Source organism: Typopeltis vanoorti, chromosome 16 (genome assembly GCF_054136105.1).
Source record: "Typopeltis vanoorti isolate ZY-2024b chromosome 16, IOZ_Tvanoo_1.0, whole genome shotgun sequence".
Lineage (NCBI taxonomy): Eukaryota > Metazoa > Arthropoda > Arachnida > Uropygi > Thelyphonidae > Typopeltis > Typopeltis vanoorti.
In genome coordinates, this window is record NC_143564.1 from 45,960,730 (window position 1) to 45,979,057 (window position 18,328).

Genomic DNA, 18,328 nt, shown 5'->3' on the forward strand with positions numbered 1-18,328 from the left:
AGAAGCAATGGTAAGGTCATCTTTACCTATAGGAGTTGCCAAAAGGTGTGCCACCTTTTTATTAAATGACTCTGGATTTAGAGAAAGATGTTGAAAGTTTATTTTTCATTTGGTTAGACTATAATAAATTTAGTTTAATCCTTTATCCAAGTGTGAGCAAACAAAGTTTGCATCTGAAAATATCTTCAGGACTGGGGTAAGGTAGTACAACACTGGGCAACTCGTAGCAAAGGTGGACTAAGTTAACATCACCCTGGCTCCCACTGAAGAGACCTTAATAAAGGTCAAACTAGTCTGTGTAGTGACCCTTCCCTTAATGCATAACATTATACATATCCGTAAGGAGATGTGTTTTGCATTATGGGAGATACTGAGATAGGAGTGATGTTAGCTGTTTGGTATTGTACTACCGGTGTTGTACTACCTTACCCCAGTCCTGAAGATATTTTCAGGCGCAAACTTTGTTTGCTCACACTTGGATAAAGGATTAAACTAAATTTATTATAATCTAACCAAGTGAAAAATAAACTTTCAACATCTTTCTCTAAATCCAGAGTAATTTAATAAAAAGGTGGCACACCTTTTGGGAACTCCTATAGGTAAAGATGACCTTGCCATTGCTTCTGCCTGGTATCTCCACTTCTGGGCCTGGCTCCCACTGAAGAGACCTCAATAAAGGTTGAAACTAGTATGGGTAGTTACCCTTCCCTTAATGCATAACATTATACATATCTGCAAGGAGATGTGTTTTGCATTATGGGAGATAGGAGTGATGTTAGCTTGGTCCACCTTTGCTACGAGTTTCCCAGTGTTGTACTACCTTACCCCAGTCCTGAAGATATTTTCAGGTGCAAACTTTGTTCGCTCACACTTGGATAAAGGATTAAACTAAATTTAACATAGAGAGAGAGAGAGAGAGAGAGAGAGAAAGAAAGAGAGCAGTTTTTCTGGTTGATCTGTAGATCTTATATCATTGTCATTGTTGAATGGTTTTCCTATTCTGGCATACTTCCACAGAAAAAAAAAAAATTAAAAAAAAAATAATAAAGATTTATTTTTATGATACCGTTTTTTCTGGATAGTAGTTGGTAGTAGTGCAGTGCCACCTATAATACATTTTAATATTACTTAAGTTATTTATTCTACTTTATTTCTAAATACTATAACACATTATGTCTGTGTATTACAAAAATTAAACAAAACAATTATTATGTTTGTCCATGGAGTCAAAGACTCATCATGGAAGTCTCAATCATTATTCACATTATACCTTCATGCTTCTCCTTGAACTTTATTCACTAATATGACTTTCAACTTAGCTGATCCATTCATCACACTTTAGGCAAAAAATCTAGTCTTCTCATACCCTTGCTAACCACACTCTTATACAATTTCCTGGAGTGCCCCCCCCCCCAATTCTCTCACTTGCTGCTATGTATTGAAGAAAGTCTTTTGTGTAATTCTATAAAACCCCTTTAATAACATGTTTCTATAACCCTTCCTCTTTTTCTTTCTATGTGTCAGCAAACATTTGTAACTCACAGAGATTCAATCTATCTTTCATAGGGAACATTCCATAGACTTATCACAATTTTGGCTGCTGATCTGGATTCTCTCTACACCTCGTTATTCCCAAGGAATTTAGTTTAGGCCACACTGAAATTCCCAAGGAAGTTCAGTGTGGCCTTATTAAAGCCTTATAAAGAGGAATAATAATCTCCTTAATTTGTATCTGAACTTTAGACTTTTCTTGCAAAGATCAATAGTTACATTCTTCATCTACGATTTGCTCTAGAAACAATAACAGATGCATTTCCTTCCTAAACCTGCTTAGTCTTTATCAGCCAGATGGTAGCCTTCGGTTTTCTTTCCTTAGAAAGAAAATGCACACTGGACTTTATATCCATACATGATCAGACTACCATCCTTGTTGAAAATCTGGTACCATTAAAACTCTTATCCATCAGGTGCACACACATTGTGTGAGACATTACTAACGCAAGAAATATATTTTATGAAGCTGCTTCTCCTCACTGAGTCTTTTTTGAACGAGGTCATTAACAGTTATGGAATTTCAACCATATAGAAAGATGTTATATAGTTGACAGCTTCTTCCCAGTGTGGTTTTTTACTCAATTAATAAATTTACCTCCATTCTAGGCTCTGCAAAGGACAAATTCTCTGTGCCTAATTTATCGTACTTTGGCCAAACTGACAGATTTTCAGTTGTTCATCATGAGGAACATCTAGACTATATTAAATTCCACAGATGATACAATCTAGACTTGTAGAACATGTTATCAAATCCAAATGTAGAATTCTTTAGGAAAAAGATTTACATGAATTTCATTTACAAAGGAGATAAGGTTTATGAGAAGAACTGCAAAATACACATCATTAGACCAAAAAAGGAACAAAGACATATTAAAAGAACTAAAAACAAAATTAATAGAAGAAAAACTAAACAATTATAAACAAAAATTGATAGAGCATGTAAACCGAATGGCCAACATATCTTAAACATAAAACCTGATATCCTAAACAAATACTAAAATATAAGCCAGTTAGAAAGAGAAGGTAGGGTAGACCTCAAAAAAGGATAGTGGATGGATAATGAGACCAGAACAGACCAATTTGGTCTATATCCATAATTAGCATTATGATGATGACTTACATAAAAATTGTTTTCTGCTGAAGCAGTTACATAAAGAAACTTTTGAAACCGTCGTACAGCAAAAAAAAAAAAAAATTCTGTAAGTCTGAATAGAATAAATCTGATATGCTTAAGTTATCCTCCTTATGAGAAATTGTTCTTCACACAGTTCTCCCTAGTTTGTTTTTTTTGAACATGTACAAAAAACATTGCAGGTCTTTGAAAGCATGCTACTCTATTCTCTTTGTGAGTAATTGACTCATTGATTCATTGTACCTCACCTTGCTTAATTTTTGAATTCATAGTGTAGATTCCCTTGATACTTGGGTGAAAATTTTATGCAGTTAAGCTTCTAATGCAAGTTTTCTTTTGTATTAATTTTTATGAAAATGTTGCCCTACATTTTGATTTGTCAAAGAATTTAATCAGTCTTATTTGAGATATCTATTATTGCAAAAGGTATTATTACTTTCTGGTGAGAAGAATAACTGGAGATTAAAAAAGCATCCACTGCAGTGAACAAATCAAATTAATTTCTTATTTTCTCTATTTATTCTATTTTTCTAACAGTGTACAGAATTAGAATGTAAGCGATACTCTTTTTAAAGAGGATAGAGAAAAACAGAACAGAGTGTGTGTAGGGGGGGTATTGCTAATGACAGCAAAAGAATTGCAACCAGTAAGAGTATCAGAAGATAAGATTGAGGGAAGCAGTGCTGTGAAATATGATCCAACAGGACAATATATAGGTATTAATAAATTAAAGACTTAATTCTGTATGTTAGTCAAGTAAATATTACTTTAATATCCGACATTTCACTGACTGATATCTGTCAGCATTTTCAAAGGAATACACTGGTAAGCAATAGAAAGTAACAAAAACGAGGAAACTAACCGACAATTCTGAAAATTATTATTATTATTATTATTATTGTTCCGGGAAACTCCAAGGAGTCGACAGACTCATCGAGGGAGGCCCTAACATCATGTCAAGAACAACTATTCAACATTCACACAGTATCTATCATACCTTGCCTTGAGCTCATTCATGGTCGTAGCACCCACAACAGACTCTGGAAGCTTATTCCACTCATTTACCACTCTCCAAGTAAAGAACCTAGCTCTAACACCCTTGTCAACCACGCTCTTGCCCAGCTTCCATGCATGGCCCCTAGTCCTCCCACCACCAGTCATATTTTCAAAAATATCTTCTGGATCAATCTTATAAAAACCCTTCAGTAATTTGAATGTCTCAATCATATCACCCCTCCTTCGCCTATCGGCCAATTTCTGCAACCCACAAATCTTCAACCTATTCTCATAAGGTTCATTCCACAGACCTGCTATCATCTTGGTCACTCGTCTCTGGACCCTCTCCACTTCCTTCCCATCACGAAGAAACCCTGGTGCCCATAGCTGGGCACAGAAGTCCAGATGAGGTCTTATCACGGCTCGATACAGAGGAACAACAACTTGTTCGTCTCTGCATGTTAAAGTATTTTTCAGAAGCCAAGTGATTTGGTGAGCTGTTTTAGTTACTTTTGCAATGTGCCCCCTAAACTTCAACTCCCTATCCACCAACACTCCCAAATCCCTGGCCTCATCAATCTCCTGGAGTATGGTTCCACCAATGCGATATACTGCTGCTATTCTTTTCACCCCAAAGTGCATAACCTTACACTTTGCCACATTAAATTGACATCCATTTTTCCTAGCCCAGTCCTCCAAACTATCCAAATCATCCTGTAAAATTTTGACATCCTGTGCACTCACAATTGCTCTACCCAACTTTGCATCATCAGCAAACAAGTGAACACTTCCTCTCAGATCCTTTCCAATATCATTGATGAACAAATTGAAAAGCAGTGGTCCAAGAACAGAGCCCTGTGGCACTCCACTAGTCACAAGACGTCTTTTAGACTCCACTCCTGAATAAACCACTCTTTGATATCTCTCCTTCAACCACCCTCTTATCCATCTCACCAACCCTATATCTATACCCATCTGCTCCAGTTTACTGATTAGGATTCCATGTGGTATCCTATCAAAGGCCTTGGCAAGGTCCAGTAGTATCACTGTAAACCCATTACCCCTATCCAGTTCAGCCGTCACTGTGTTATAAAACGTGAGCAAGTTACTGAGGCATGATCTACCCTTCACAAAACCATGTTGTCCCCCATACAATATCCCATTTTCATCTATCCAATCCTGTATTCTTTTCTTGACTAATTTCTCTAAGACCTTGACAATGATTCCTGATATGCTAATCGGTCGGTAATTTACAACAGCAGTCTTGGAACCACCTTTATGCAGTGGAACTATTTTCCCCTCTTTCCACCCGCTCGGGACTAACCCAGACCCGAGACTCAAATTAAACAAAATGGTCAAGGATACTGACAATTCTTTAGCTGCTTCTCGTACAACACGAGCTGGTATACCATCCAATCCCACAGATGTATTGACATTGAGGTTATGCAATAGACTACTCACCTCCGCTTCATTCACCACAATTCCCGTATAATCTACTGGTTTATTCGTTTCTGCAATGTCACCACCTGGATGATATACTTTTGCAAAGTGCTCACTCAGTAACTCAACTATCTCAACTGATTCAGTTACCTCCCTACCATCGGCATTCTTTAAAATCAATCTGCCATGTACATTTTTCCTTTTACTTGCTACATATCTAAAAAACTGTTTAGGATTCTCTTTAGCCTGCATGGCCAATGTTCTTTCGTAATCCTTTTTTGCTTTTCTTACCACACTCGTCACCCTTCTGGCCTGCGCTTTATACCGTTCATGTGCCTGCCGGTCACCCTTCTCCTTAAATTACCTCCATAGTTGTTTCTTTTTTTGCAACTCAAGCTTAATGGTGTTATTCATCCATTTAACCCCTACTTGATTTATTATTCGGACTCTAGGTATACAGTCAGCCATTGCTTCATGCAAGCACATCTTAACTACCTCCCATGCACTATCAACTTCTAGTCCTTGCAGTTGTACATGCCATGGCACTGAACCAATCAAACTCCTAAGCTTGTCATACTTTCCAGCCCGATAATTCCACATGTACCCTGTCTTAATTGAAAATTCTACACCTTTAGCCACCTCCCAAGTTAAGACCCTATGATCACTCTCACCGATTGGTGGCAATGTGGTCATATTTGTTACAGCCAAATCCTCAGATGTAATTACTAGGTCAAGCACTCTCTGACCCCTAGTATTTTCCATTACATGCTGTCGCAGATAGTTATCCCTTAATAACCGCATAAAATCCAGTTCCTTCCTCCCATATGTCCTCTCCTCACTCCAATCAATGCGACCATAGTTGAAATCTCCCATAATAATCACCCTCCTTCCACCCATTTCTTCTATTTGCTTGTGCATACTGTCACCACCATCTTTTCCATCACCTGGTCTATAGCAGCACCCAATTGTATATTTAGTTCTGCTAGCCACAATCTCACACCAAATGGCCTCAAATATGTGCTCTTTTCTCTATCCTGCAATTCAACTTCTATTCTCCTTGGCTGGAGCTCATCAGCTATCATCAACAATACTCCTCCCCCCATTTTATTCTCTCTGTCATTCCTGAACACACTATACCCATCACATTCAATCCCACTAGTTATATCATCTACAGTCAGCCATGTTTCACTAATACCTATAACCTGTGGTCTGGAAGTGCCAACCATGGCCAAAAACTCTTCCTTCTTGTTCCTAATACTCCTAGTATTAGTGTACATGAATTTAAGACCCCCATTAGCCCCAACCCTACCTTGATGCCTTATATTAACTATCCCACTCAGATTTGTTGTCCTTATTTGCTCTGGCATATTATATTCATTCTTACATTCAACTGCCTCCATAAGGACTGTATCTCTTCTCCCCCCCCTTAACAAATCTAGTTTCCCTGAATTTGTACATCCACTACATTCAGCAACACTTTCTCAAGTCTTCTTACACCGTAACCATTCAAATGCAAGCCATCCATCTTATATAGATCCTTTCGCCCATCAAACTCACTCCACACATCCACAAATTCCACACCACTCGTCATACATAACCCACGCATAAAGTCATTCGCAATTATAGCCCTCCTTTTAAACATTTCATGTCATACCGTGGCAAAAGACTAATCATTCTAACTCTCTCACTCTTTTCTTTTGCTACCTCAAACAATTCATTCAGGTCTTCTATCATTTCCATTTTATCTCCTTTCAAATCATTCGTACCTGCCACAACAATCATTTCTTTCACCCTTTCCTTTTGCTCTCTAATAGACTCAGTTACGTCCTTTATGGTCGCACCAGGTTGGTACGATTTTGTCAAATCCTCTACTAACACACCTCGTACTAACGAGTCTCCATAAGATTATATAAAGTTATCACTGTATAGGCACTTCAATTATAGGGATATAGATTGAAAAGAAATGGAATGTATATGGAAAACTCTAATCAGGTCATTTAATCAAAAAGAAACGAACTTTCATGAAAATTACATTAAATATCTCAACAAATAAAATGTTGCGCGACACACATATTATATCATTGTATCATGCACAGTGATAACTTTATATAATTTTTAGAATTGTCAGTTAGTTTCCTAGTTTTTGTTACTTTCTATTGCTTGCCAGTGTATTCCTTTGAGAATGCTGACAGATATCAGTCAGTGAAACGTTGGATATTAAACTACTATTTACTTGACTAACATATAGAATTAAGTCTTTAATTTATTAATACTAGTAGTCAAGAAAAAGGTCATAATATATAGGTAGTTGTTGATATAGGCTAAGGAGTGTAAAAGCAAATGCGGATGATGTGCATTGACAAATTAGCTCTGTAGTGAGATAGGGACTTCAATTATAGGGATATAGATTGAAAAGAAATGGAATTTATGCAGCTATTGAGAGAACTTACCTAAAACAACATGTGATAGATGGAACCTGGGGTTTAGTTTAAGAATGCTAGTTCTGATGATGTTATCAGAAATTGTCCATAACCACGGTTCTGATTTTGCCTCTGACTGGCAGGAGTGATTGTGCAGTCTTGACCTGAGAGGTGGTTAAGCACATGGAATTTTTAGTTAAGAAGTATAATTAAGGATATGGAACTATAATGCCAGTGATTATGATAAACTCAGGAAGCAGTTTGGAGCAGTGTCGTGGCATAAGAAAGTGCATGGGAAGAATGTCAGTAGTGCATATAAAATAAACAAGAGGTATTTAAGGAGAACAGCATTAGATTGCATACATGGGGCGTCAGAATAATCAAGGTGTTAAAATGCTTGAGTAGAATAATTAATCTATCCATCACTGTCTACCACAAGCCTATACATACCAGCCAATATATACATGCTAACTCTTACCACCACACCTCACAAAAACTTGAAGTCATTAACACCCTCAAAAACAGAGCTATAACAATTTGCTCTAATGAGGACTTAAAATTTTCCAATGAAGACTTAAAAGAATTAGCCGAACAATTAAGTCAACATCCAAAGGAGGAGAAAGAAAACGAAGGTGGTCCTCTGAGAGATATGAAAACGGCCGATTTACAGTGTATCCTTGCAAGCATAGGGACATTGATGAACTGTGCGAAATGGACCACGATTGGGAACGGAGTGCGAACGTAAAAAGGAGTGTAATCGCATCTATTCGAATACACTGAACTCCTTAAAGAAAGAAAAAGAAAATCTAGGCAGTTAATACTGGATACTTTTTTTTTTTTTAAAAATGCAGGTGATCCGAAACCAGAAACTTCAACATAGAAATATGTAATATCTCTTCAAAGTTTCTTATTTTTTGTATATAATTTTGTTTTGTTTTCATTATTAATAATTTTATTTTAACAAATATATAGATATGTATGTATTATCAAAGCTTTAAATATAATAATATTACGCATACTTCATGTGCATATTTTTTGACTGCGCAGAACATAACTTCATACCTCCCATTAAAATTGGGTTCGTTTTACGCCTGCTTTTCAGGAACGGAACTGAGGCGTAAACCGAGAGCTGCCTGTACTTGTTATATCCCAAGATTTCCCAGCTCTTGATACTCCATGAGTGGCAACATGGCATTGTGAAGGGTCAGTCATGCTTTAGTAATTTACTAGCTTTTTACAATAGAGTGACTGCTGAGTTGGATACAGGAAATGGCTACACATTGATTCTGCTGAATTTTGCAAATACATTTGACCAAATACCACAAACTCTGTTACACATATTTGAACAAATGGCGATGGATATGACATTGGTTATGTGGATTAGGCAATAATACTATTATTGATAATAGTATTATAGAATATGATTATAAACAAGGTATCAGTAGTCCTTCCTGCTGGGGAGAGTGATCACATGGTCCTTAGCTGCTGGACAGATATCAAAAAGTGATATACGGATCAGCAGAATGCAGGTAAAAGTTAGTGACTAGTGGGGGAGCTGTAAGGTTCAGTGCTAGGACTATTACTGTTTAATTTGCACATAAATGATATAGGAAATAACCTGAAACAAAATATTCAGTTGTTTGCTGATGTTACAAAATTAGGTAGAGCAATAGTTAATCAAGGTGAATGTGGAGAGCTTGCAGGACAATTTTTTTGTCTTGTAAGCTCTTTTTGCCCATACTTAGTCAGTATGGGCAAAAAGATAATAAGTGTCAGTTTAATGTGGAGAAATGAAAATTTATGCATTTTGGGGTAAACAGATTACACGCTGCATACCACACATGGAACTGTACACCAGGAAATGGATGAAGCTAGAGATTTAGAGGTGGTGGTAGTAGTAGACAGAGTTAAAGTTTAGAGGCCGTATCTAAAGTAGCTCATAAGGTTACTTGGCTATTGAAGAACACACAAGTCCACATCTGAATTACTACGCCCAGATCTGGTCACCTGGGTTTCTTGGGGGATATGGAAGTAGTAGAGAAGATTTAGAAGTAAGCAACCAAGATGGTGAGTGGTCTGTGGAATGTTCCTTATTGTGTGGGTTGCAGAAGGGAGGGGGGGATATGATAGAAACATTTAAGTTACTTCAAGAATTTATATGATTGATGCAGGGGAAATATTTCAGCACTTAGCTAGAGAGAAGGGACATAACAAGAGATCTTCTCTGGAAGTCGAATAAAAGTGTATTTAGTAGGAACATGAGGACTAGATTTTTTGCTCGGAGAGTTATGAATGAATGGAATGGATTGCCATACAGCTGGCCTGGTTGGTCAAGTGGTTAATGATAGGTTCTTACATCTTTTGATTCTGTGGAGTAGTAATGATAACAAATATAATCGTGATAAAAAAATATAATAAATAAAGGGAAATAAATATTCGCATACAGTAACACTTTTTTTTTGAAACTCCAATACAAGAAATGTTCAGAATATAGGACATTTTTCATCTGAGATGTATTGCTTAAAGGCTGCATGCATTTTTCTGCAATCATATTCTGAAATTAATTTCCCATGAATAGCTATAAGCTAAAGTTTGTAAACTGTGGTAACTGTTGCTCACACAGAAAAATGAAGAATGGTATCACTAAGGTGGACAATGCATAACAGATGAATTTTTAATGGGAATCTTGTCAAGAAGATTATAAATAAACAACCTTTGGTCCCTAGAGCAGAGTTTATGGTATATATCAGAATCTCACAAAAGGTTGTTGCTTCCCCTTCCTCATAGAACAACTTCAGGCCCCTAAATAAGCAGGGTGGTTATTTCACAGTGGCCACTAAAATTCATGTAATATCTAAAGATAGCTAATGTACACACACACACACACATTATATTTATAAATAATGAACTACACAGTTAACCAGTTACTTTTAGTGATGTGCATATTCTGAGAGAATGAGTTCTAAATTCAAATTACCCTAACAGCAAAATTCAAAGCTGCTTCCTTTGAAGTAGAACATATTTCTTTGTTCCTAAACATTTCTCAATGAGTCTTTGACTTCAGGAGAGTTGATGTAATAATAATAAACAGATATTCATAACTTAATCTGGATAAACCATTAACACGAAAGACCTGATCGTAAGAATCAAATGTCTCCAGTAAATTACTACATCCAATTTCCAATTCTCTTGTGTCTGTTCTTAAACGTTAATTTTCCCTTTCATTAAAAAAAAAAAAAGTGCAATAATGCCTACCTTAGTGAAGAAGATGTCTCTTATTCATAAGGTTCTTTGCAGATGGCATTGATGGTGAGATGTATTTAGCGAAGTAGATTGCCCTCCCGCGATGAGTCTTTAGACTCCCTGGAGGTGTCATGTAATAATGATGTTTGACTATTTTGAATCTGTATTTTTTTCATATTTAAGAAAACTAACTGTAGTGAACTGAGCTTATACTTTCGTTTGAAGTTTACCAGAGAACAGCATTATTTACATTTCTTTTACTCAGATAAATTCATATATATATATATATATATATATATATATATATATATATATATATATGTTAAAGATACCAAGCTATTTTAAACCTGGTGAGAAAGCACAAAGCAAGCTATCCACCCACCTTTTTGTAGAAGTAGGATTCGTTGGATCCAGAGTATGTGACATTCCTAATTTACTTATTTACATCTATATCTCCTCCAGAGATTCTTATCTCAAAAAAGGTTGAAACCGGTCTGGGTAGTGACCCCACCCATAATGTATTGCAGTATACATTATGGGTGGAACAACTGGAAAGTATGTCTTCTCCTAGTAATAATATTTATTGACCGTAAAAAATGTAACATTTATGTTATATTACGAACATTTTGTAATTCCTCTGTCTTTGTGAGTGCTACCAGTGCCAATTTTGTGCGTATGTTTTATGTATTTAGTCTACTCGCAACCTTGCGCTTGAGGGATGTGTCACCACTTCACCGGCGTTGTCGACATGCTTTGATGATACATTGTTTTCTCGTGTTTAAAAAATTTTGTCCCCAAATAATGAATCTATAAATCAACAACGATTGCGAAGAAGACTTGTTTTTTTCCAGAGTAAAGAGAAATGTTTTCGCTTATTGTGCAATGGTTTAATTTAGTTGTACTGTATAATAAATGTTACATGTGTATTTATCTACTTTCATAGTTAATTGATTTGTTAATTGTTACCATTTGATGTGATTAGCAAGTATAATTTTTCATAGAAAAAAAAAATATTGGTGATCGCCACTCTCTTCCCAATCTCGAATGCCCCGGCAACCACAACTAGGTTGAGAATCCCGATGTAGGATTATTATTATTATTTGACACCTCCAGGGAGTCCAAGGACTCATCGAGGGAGAGTGTGTCAACAGCATCGAACGATTAACTCCCTTCCAACTACTAACCGCGCTCAAACTTAACTGAGCCATTAGTAGCAGAGGCTCTACCAATCGACCAACCTTTGCCGGCATCTGCTATTTAGCGAGATATCAGATTATCTTACCTTTATACAAGTAAACATATAAAACTTGGTTTAATTGGTCTGAGATATATACAGAGATATAGCCTACTAGTTTCGCCGACTTTACTGTTGGCTTCGTCTTGGCACACAAAAAAAAGCAACAAAAACAGCTTAAAACAGAAACGAGCTAAAGTATCAGGTTAAAAGATAACAGAATGCTAAATATCAAAATTTCTAAATATCAATGAAACGTTACATCAGTCGCATGGAGCGTGTATGTTAGCAGTCATTGTTATACAGGTTCGTTCTGTAATTTGCTGCAAAGTTGAACTCTGATGTGTTGAGTGATCTTATGAGTGTTTTCTGTTCGATGTGCTGACAATAAAAAGAAAACACGATTGTAATCTGATGCCAAAGAACAAGAGAAAAGACTCGTGCCGGCTTGGACGTCCCGGTCAAACAAGGTCCGCGTTCCCAATCGAGTAATCAGGGTTGGATCGAAAAATCAGTTACTGAAAACAAAGACAAAAAAACCAAACTCACTCCTGTAAAGGATGGAATATCAATTGGTACATGGAATGTCTGTATACTCTGGGCAACTGAAAAATTGCAGTTGCTTCACGAAGAAATGAAGAAATACAAATGTGAAATATAGATTCATTGCCCAACCATTTAATATCATGACCATTCAAATATATTTGCCCACTGCAAATATGAGTGCAGATGAAAACATTGAGAGATTTTACAGGGATCTACAACTAGAAATTGATGTGGTGCCGAAGTAGGATATACTTATCATTGGAGGAGACTTGAATGCAAAGATTGGCGAAAATAACACAGGATCGGAAAAGGTTATGGAAAAAGAAATGAACGTGGAGAGATGCTTCTGGAATTTGCCACAGATAACAACCTGATAATTTGCAATACCAAATTCCAACAAAAAGATTGTTGTAAATGGACTTGGCACTCCTTCGATGGCAAACACAGGAATATGATTGACCTGATATTAATAGACCAGAAATGGAGAACGTCAGTTCAACAGTGCAGATCATTCCAAGGAGCTGATATTGATTCGGACCACAGCTTAGTGATTGCGAATATAAGACTAAAACTGAAACAGAAGTAAAAGGAAAGTTCCAAAAAGCTAGAGACATCTCAAAACTAAATGAAGACAGGCTAAGAACAGCATATCAGAACATATTGGAAACTAAACTTAAGACTTAAGTAAAAAACAAAATATAAATATAAAAGTAGAACGACTAACTACAGTGCTAAAAAAGCAGTAGAGGAAGTAATTCCTGAAAGAGAAAAGATCAACAAGAAATGGATAACTCAGGAAACCCTAAAATTGGTATAAGAGAAAAGAGAAAGAACTGAAGCTTAAAAGAGATAATTCAGAGGCAGAAGATTAGTTATACCGTCAAAAATGCAATGAAGTACGGAAAGCAGCAAGATCTGATAAAACCAAATGGTTGGAGGACCAGTACAATGACATTTACAATACTATGGAGAACACAAAACTAGAGAGGTCTACAAACTTATAAGAAATGTCAATAGGAAGTGGCGAACAAGATCAGTAGCAGTCAAAGATGAAGATGATAAAGTATTGATGGACAAGACAGAAATCATACACAGATGGACAAGATATTGCAGAGAACTATATAAAAATCAACTAAATAATACTGCAACAGAAGTAATCAAAGAACTAAAAGCAATCTCTCCACCAGCAGAGATCTTTGAAAATGACATCTTGGAAGAGGAGGTGGTTAAGTCTATAAAACATCTCAAGAACAACAAGAGTCCTGGAGATGACAACATAATAGGCGAGATGCTAAAATATGGAGGAGAATCAGTGGTAAAAGAAATGCACAAGCTATGTAATGAAAAATGGGGATCAGGGTATGCCCCCGAAGAGTGGAAAAAATCGGTCTCGGTTGTTCCGAGACCGATAAGAAAGGCAGTGCGTTAGAATTCACCAATTACAGAACTGTTGCATTAATGAGTCATCTTGGCAAAGTGCTGATGAAAATACTAACAGAATGCCTGAAGGGTTATATGGAGGCACAACTTCCTGATGAGCAAGCCGGATTTCGAAAAGATCGAAGTACAGTGCAACAAATACTCGCACTAAGACTAATAACAGAGAAAGCTTGAAGAAAGAACAAAAAGATATACTGCTGTTTCATGGACTTCCAAAAAAGCATTTGATAATATTGACCAAAATGTAACATGGGCTGTCTTGGAATCCTATGGTGTGGACAATGAATCGATCTGCCTGCTGAAAGATGTAAACAGCCAAGCACAAGCAAAAATCGGGATAGCAGGTGAGACTGGAGATTGGTTTGCCACTAGTCTTCATCACACGTCAATTCACCAATCATCTTCATCACACATCTGGGAAGAACACTACATAAGATTAAAGAAGAAGGTGGAGGCATTTCATTAAATAGCATGAGAATAAACTGTCTATGCTTTGCAGATGACATCGTCCTGATTGAAGAAGACGCAACAAGGCTGGAACAGACATTGCAAACACTATACACAGAAGGAAAAAGATATGGACTAAATGTCAACTTTGAAAAAACTAAAACAATGATATTCGGCCAACAGGAGTTACTGAACAGAGTTACGATGGACAGATTTCAACTGAAAAATGTGGAACACTTAACATATCTTGGATGCTACATGACGCATGACTTGGACCCCCAAAAAAGAGAGAAAAATGAGAATAGCCAGAGCAACAACTATTTTAAAAGCCATGGACAAAATATGGAAAAGCCGAGCTATAAAGATGCAAACTAAACTGCGCATTGTAGAAACCTGTATCTTCAGCAGCATGCTCTATGGATATGAGGCCTGGGTACTCTTGAGAGAATCTGAAAGGATGATATTAGCATTTGAGAGGAAGTGCTATAGAAAGATCTTGAGAATAAGCTGGATCCAGAAAGTGAACAATGAGGAAATCTACAGACGAATACAACCAAAAGAAAACATGATCCAGAAAATAATCAAAAGGAAACTACGTCTCTTTGGCCATATATGTAGAATGAATGATGAGAGGAAAATGAAATGCTGCTGCTTTGGATGATTGAAGGAAAGAACAAAAAAGGAAGACCGAACAGAGAAGGGGGCGATGACATTGTCAAATGGTGCAGAAACTCTGTACACAAACTGAGACATCTTGCAGAAAATTGAATCATATCAAGAGGGCTTGGACCCATGGTTGTTGATGATGATGATGAGGAGTGTTTTCCAGATGTCACCAAGGGCCAATCCTTCGTTTCTCTTAAGGTTGCTTCTTGAACGGATCACTACTGCAGCTTCTTTGATGTTACTGGAATGAAAGTCTTCTTCTAAGTATGGCATAGTACTTTTATCCCATTCAATGTTGTGATGGGTATTAGAAAAATGGAGAGCTAAACCGGAATTATCTTCTCTGTTGTTGTTGACGTCCCCGATGTGTTCTTTTTTTTTTTACCTCTAAACTTATAGATATTTGTGTTATGTAATTTAAACCACAAGAGCAGGTGATGTTGTATACTTCAGGATGTTTATAGAAAGCAATCCTGTCCTTAGGTGACCGTAACAAGTTGCGAACTGTCTTTATTGGTTGGATGGCCACTCAGATCTCGAGAGGTCTTAGCAGGTTTGCAACAACAACAACAACAGAGAAGACTTCCGGTTTAGCTCTCCATTTTTCTAATACCAATTAGGAAGCTAAGTCGGAATCTTCGGACTCTTCCGAAGCTACAGACAGTTCCTTTTGATATGTTATACAGCTAACGTATATTTCGAAAATGGCGAACTTTTTGTACTAAAGGTAAGCTCCACAAGGAACTTTAAAATTATCTTTGTATTCCAAAGAATTAGAATTATGCAAGAAGAAACATGTTATTTAGCAAGAAAGATCGTGCAAAAATTATTATGGAGTGAGTTGTTCCTGAGCAAGGTGGAAGGTGAATTTCTATTGTCTATACTGAAGTTGGAGAGAACTGATGGTAAAAGTTCTGGCTTATCTTTAAGCGATGTTACCGTGTTACGATCTGTATTTCGGTACTGCCTTGATTCCCCATTCCATTCAAAATTCCTACCTACTTTCCAAACCATGGGCTGACTAAATGTACTAAAAAAGACTTTAAGGGGAGTTGCAATATCAATTCCAATTTCACATTGGAGCTATACGTAAGCATGCAGTAAATGTCAAACAAACACTAACAAAACTCACATTCTGCCACCAAATGTCATTTGCAAATGGAAAGTGTGTTTTGCTCCCTTTGGAAGACCATGGGGGCGCATCTTCTGTTTACATGTGCTTCCATCTCTCTATCTCCCACCAGTGTCATCATTCTTATAACACAGATAAAGCTGACAGCCTGGAATCACTTCTCCAACCCCCTGCATAGTGGCTAAGGCAAATTCCAAGACATTTGTCTAATTGTACTAAAAAGTTCTCCAGAACTAAACCCCATGATATATCTCTAGTCTTTTATACTCATCTTGCAATTTTCTCAGTGTGGGGAAGTAAGCATATACACTGCTTAGTAAGAAGTCAATGACATCACATACGAGCAAGGCGCATTGTGCCATGTAACGAGTCACGATTTTGTAGCCGGTATAAATTGGAGAAAGCTTCCAAATCAGTGCAACTGTGTCCAGGTGAAATGGCTGAGAGAAGGGAGGTGATGGAGTTTGAAAGAAGTGCTGTGATAGGATACCATTGCAGCCTATCTCTTTGATAAACTGTTGAAAAATTGGTCCATCCCAGGTCAATAATTTACCCCAGGTAAGCTCAGGGAGTTAACCAGAAGTACTACCCACAGAGGACGATCCATGACACCCATGGAACGTAACTGTAGAGTACTAGGAAGGATATCCAAAAACCATCATTCGTCGGCCGACAGGTTGAATGTGGAGTTCTGGACATCCACTGGAAACACGAATCATCACAAACATTCAGAACCGAGGCTCACAACATGGGTTTTCATGGTAGGAATGCAATATGCAGGCCCCACATTAACAGGACCTATATGCAGTGTTGTCTTCAGTGGTGCGAAGATAGTGTACAGTCGGGCATGGAAGCTTGGAAATTCGTCTTACGGACCGACGAATCATACCATCTACCGAGCATGTGGACTGGTGTGAGTGTGGCTGATGCCCGGAACGTCTCTTACTAGAGTGAGTAACCCAAACTATGAAATTCACAGGTGGCGGTGTGATCATGTTTTCCCGATTTCGATCGGACCTCTGCTTATGGTACCACAAACATTGAACTCCAAGAGCACCATGAACATTCTGGACAATGCGATGCTTCTTACTTTGTGGCATTTCTACAGAACTGACCATTGTCTCTTTCAGCATGACACATGACAATGAACTGCGTCATAAGGCTGCTTCTGTAACCGTCTGGTTTGTGAACATCAACACACTTGATTGGCCTCCACAAAGTCTGATCTCAACCATATTGAACATCTGTGGGGTGATGCTCCACTTCATCCCTGATGTTGAACATCTGTGGGATGAAAGTGGAGCGTATTGAACATCTGTAGGATGAAAGTGGAGCGTATTGAACATCTGTGGGATGAAAGTGGAGCGTATTGAACATCTGTGGGATGAAATGGAGTGTTGGGTGAGGTCAAGAGAAGTCCATTCCACAGCAGTCCAGCATCTCATTACATGCTTACAGGAAGAATGGTCCAAAATTCCCATTCATCACTATCGTATACTTGTGGAAAGTATTCCACATATGATTGCTGCAGTCATCGCAGCGAAAGTAGGCGGTAGATCTTAATATGGTGGGTGCCACGGCTGTTCCACACAATTCTTCATAAAAATATGTATGTTAATCGAGTTAATGATCATTCTTTCATATATATATGTTAAAGATGCCAAGCTATTTTAAACCTGGTTTTACTCCATTTCCCAAGTAAGCAAACAGACAAGTAAATCAAGTTTGCGCCTGCACATAGTGCAAGTCTAAGTGAACCGAAAAGTAGTGCAAGTCTAGGCAACTCGTGGTAAAGGTGGAATAAGCTCTGATCACTTCTTAATATTTACCCTTAATGCAAAGCCCATCTCCTTGAGGAGATGTGTGATGGTATGCATTAAAGGCAAGGGGCCACTACCCATTACTGTGGGTATTGTTCCACCTTTACCACGAGTTGCTTAGACTGGCACTACTTTGCGGGTCACTTAGACTTCCACTACTTGCAGGCGCAAACTTGACTTATTTGTCTGTTTGCTTACTTGGGAAATGGAGTAAAACCAGGTTTAAAATAGCTTGGCATCTTTAACATATATTATACC